Genomic DNA, 4,688 nt, shown 5'->3' with positions numbered 1-4,688 from the left:
GTTGTGTCACTGTCACAATGGTCATGTGGCAGCAGTGTGTTTGTTTTGCAGCATGATGTGGTGATGAGATGTGACTGTTATAGTTATACAACTACACTGAAAAAAGTCCATTCTGTTAATGTGAATTGTCCAAAGCATAGTCAACTTTGACCTTAAAGCCCCGGTCTGCTCAAAAACTAGTGTTGTTTCACTTGGGCGTTCACACTGCAGAATGATGTCTGTGCAGAGTTTGATACTACAAAGCTGTTTTTGTCCTCTGAAGGGGGAACATAAGACCTGTATGTACAACATAATTGTCTGCCATTGCAAGCCTAAATGTGGTTCTGTATGCATTTTACACAAGTGTGATGCGAAACCTGAAGCCACCTCTGCAACCAACACTGAGAATGTGAAGTAAGTGACATCCTGTGTCTAGTGGTTAAAGCTTTCAAAATGAGCAACACTTGTATCTCACAGACAAGCAGTAGGTGTAATTTTACTTTAATGAAAAACCATACCAGATACAAATTTTTCCAAGCAGAGTGTTACTGTGTCTTAAAACATGTCTGGAGCAGATCTTAAGTGAAATTACTTTGATTATGCGTGATAAAGCTTACGCAAGTTGAAGCAAGTATTCAATATAAAGCACTAGTTCTTTAACAGGTAAAGAAATTCTATTGGTGCATTACATGTCATTAAAGTACTTGATAATTTGCTAGTACATGATGGCAGAAGGACTTCATATCCTTGTGTCCTGGTCCACAAATGCAGCTGTTATCTTTATACTTAATAACCAAGGTTATTCTGCATCTTCAGTTTTAGCTGAAGGTCTTAAATGAAAAGCAGTTTGATGTTAATATCAATTTAGCAGTTATATTTTCATTGAGTACCCCATATGCCTTAGTGTAGTTTTGTTTATCAAAGAGGAAAAAAAGTCCCATCCTTACCTGCTGGCTCATTGCATAAATGTCTCCCTCTGGAGGTTAACAGTGAACATGCAGTCCCTTATAGGTTACCCCAGAATGTGGAGTCCAATTACAGCAGTATACACCAATCAGCCATAACATTAAAACCACCTGCTTAATAGTGTGTAGGTCCCCCTTGTGCTACCAAAACAGCTCTCATCCGTCGATGCATGGACTCCAAAAGACCTCTGAAGGTGTCCTCTGGTATCTGGCACCAAGATGTTAGCAGCAGGTCCTTTAAGTCCTGCAAGTTGCGAGGTGGGGCCTCTGTGAATTGGATGTGCTTTTGCAGCACATCTCACAGATGCTCGATTGGATTGCAATCTGGGGAATTTGGAAGCCAAGGCAACACTTTCAACTCTTTGTCATGATATTCAAACCATTCCTGAACAATTTTTGCATTGGCAGGGTGCATTATCCTGCTGAAAGAAGCCACTGCCATCAGGGAATACTGTTGCCATGACGGGGTGTACTTGTTCTGCAACAATGTTTAGCTATGTGGTACATGTCAAAGTAACATCCACATGAAAGCTAGGAGTCAAGGTTTCCCAGCATAACATTGCTCAGAGCATCACATTGCTTCCGTTGGCTTGCCCTCTTCCCATAGTGCATCTTGGTGTCATCTCCTCCCCCTAAAAGAAAACGCAATTCATCAGACCAGGCCATCTTCTTCCATTGCTCCATGGTTTAGTTCTGACGCTCACATGCCCATTGTAGGCGCTTTCAGCAGTGGACAGAGGTCATCATGGGCACTCTGACTGGTCTGCAGCTACACAGCCCCATACGCAGAAAGCTGCAATGCACTGTGTTCTGACACCTGTCTATCATAGCCAGCATTAACTTTTTCAGCAGTTTGTGATACAGTAGTTCTTCTAAGGGATCGGACCAGATGGGCTAGCCTTGTCTTTCCTTGGACCACTTTTGGTAGGTACTGACCACTGCATACCAGGAACACCCCACAAGACCTGCCGTTTTAGAGATGCTCTGACCCAGTCATCTAGCCATCACAATTTGGCCCTTGTCAAAGTCGCTCAGATCCTTATGCTTGCCCATTTTTCCTGCTTCCAACACTTCACGTCACGTCACGTCACGTCACTTGCTGCCTAATATGTCCCACCCCTTAACAGGTGCCATTTTAATGAGATGATCAATGTTATTCACTTCACCTGTCAGTGGTTTTAATGTTTTGGCTGATCGGTGTAGGTTTTGATATAACTGCACATTCTTCAAACAGCTGTAACCTATCGCAGATAATTTCTGTTTCAAGAGATGAATGGTGAAAGTGGTGTTAGCAAGGCCCCGGCAGCAGGAATCCATGTCATCAATATTAGTGGACGTGGACGTCAATATCTTTTAAATGAAATGATAAATGATATATGAGTTGAGTTTACCATGATCAAAGCTCCTCTTTACTAGGTCTGTCTGTTGCTTTCATTGATTACTTTCTGATTCCTATGGATATGCTGTCTCTCACTGTCATGCAGGAGGCTGTTTGGTGGCGCTGGGTGGATTTTTTATGACAGTGATTGAAGGATTTCCTGTGTTTATTCTCAGTGTATGATCGTAACTTAATGCAATTTGAACATAATATTTGTGGCGTTTTCTCATGAACTCCACACGCACACACACACACACACACACACACATACACATACAATACAGTGAATGTTTAAAGTGAGTACTCACTAATTAAACGTTAAATGTTTTTCATCAAGAACTATGCAGACCTTATTATATATGGCATCATTAATTACTGGCTGAGACTTCATCAAGAGTCCCCACTGTCTTGCTCAGCAGGTAAAATGGTATTCTGTGTTTGGGGGAAAAGTTCAAATTGTCTGGAATCAGTGGTTACGGTCATGACTCAATAGAGCAAGAATTTGTCCTCATTCCTCCTTTTGTGTTTCTTTTTTCCCTCTTTCTGCAGGAGTAGGCAGGCTGTGTTCAGACAAAGCAAGACAGGTGGAAGGAAAGATTGCGGTTCTGCCTCTCAAAGTATCTTTTCTGCCTTTTAAGATCCAGATCTAACAGCTTGAACAGAACTCATTAGGATGGAAAAATAAATTTCCCGGGCAAGGTGGAAAACTGATGTTGTCAGCCAATGCATACTGGCTGTGTGTCTCATTTCTTTTTGGGAAGGCAAGTAGCAGGGGAGGTACTGTAAAGAGTAACTAGGAGGAAAAGCTTTTGTTAGTCACAATATTTAACACATCTTTGTTTTTTGTTTTTGGAGGATAGATGATCCTTTAAGGCTCAAGATTGCATTATTTGTACAAAAAACTACAATACAGTCTTTTTTTTTCCATCCGCTTTTTGTCATCACTTCTTGCCCTTCTGCTTCTGCCATACCTTACCCATCACCCATCCCTCTTCCCCTCCTCCTCTCTGCCCTCCTTGTCTCTGGGCCTCAGCTGTTGCATTTATGAAAACAAGACACTCGATAATGTTCACCTCATCGTTGTCCGAGCTCCATCGGAAACCTCATACATCCACGGCGGCTAACATCGACCCAACGATTTCTGATATGAGGCCCGGGGCTTGATGGATGATTGCACTTTATAGGTGTGAGAGTTTTGGTGGCGGCGATGCTGGTGTCGGTGTTGGGGATTAGTGGCCGATTGATCATTTGGATTGGCTTGCAAACAACAAGCTGTCATTCTGGACATGAGGGTCATAAATCTGTCCGTGGGGAGCTGGCTGATTGTGTTATTTGATCCCTCAGTCCTGTTTGGGTTGAGTTTGAAACGGGTGAGGTCTGGGTGTCAGGTCTGATTGTGTTTAGGCCTGTTGGACATTACAGGTAATGAGATTTCTGCCAATTGACAGGATGGGTGGCTGAGGTGTTGGGGTGTATTGAGGGGTGGAGCAAGAAGAGAGGAATAGAAAAAAAAAGGACAACTTTGGTCTCATGGAGAGCAGAATCTGGGGCGGGGAAGTTCTTTAATGATTTACAAAGTAAAATGAACAAATGGATTTTAGCAGGACTCAGAGGCCCCTAAAAAAAACACATTTTCTCAATCAGTCTCTTACAAAGAGTGATGGGTACTACATTAACACAAAAGTATCTTCCAAATTCAAGCAATTTTGGTTATTTTAATACAGAAGTTTATTTGTGTTTTTCTCTGTGATCTTTTCACTACTCTAAGTCACTTTTAAATTAAACTAAGATGGACACTATTAGCCGCAGCTGCCACACTAGTATACTAGCCACAGTGACAACTGAGGTATAGAATTAAGATCTTCACTCAAATCAGTAAGAAAGTTTTGGTTGAAATTTCTAGAAGAATTAATTTATAAGAATTAATTTCTGTATGTTCTGTATGTTTTCACATTTGAACCAAAATCCGTTGGTTTTAGACATATATTTATTGATTGCTATCATAATGCAATTTCTGGATATGAGATTAGAGATTCACAAAGATTAGGATTTTAAGAAAATAATTAGAGATTAAATTCACTGTTTATTTAGTTATTATATGATGAGGATGATAGTGATGCTGGAGGTGACAGTATAGGAAGAATACACTGGCAAGGAACCTCTGTGTATATATTTTAAAATCTTTCTTTATTTTGTTTTTACCTTACAGACTTATTGTACATTCACATAGAAAGAGGAAAGAAAAGTCATCCAGGATGATGCTTCAATCAGGTGAAAAAATATGCAATGATGGGAGAGAGAGGAGGAGGAGGAACAGACGAAGCTTGGGTGAGGAGGGAGGGAGGAGAGAGACGGGGGTGGAGGGG

The sequence above is a fragment of the Thunnus thynnus genome, chromosome 10 (assembly GCF_963924715.1).
Source record: "Thunnus thynnus chromosome 10, fThuThy2.1, whole genome shotgun sequence".
Classification (NCBI taxonomy): domain Eukaryota; kingdom Metazoa; phylum Chordata; class Actinopteri; order Scombriformes; family Scombridae; genus Thunnus; species Thunnus thynnus.
The sequence above is the reverse complement of the archived record's forward strand: the minus strand, read 5'-3'. Positions refer to the sequence as shown.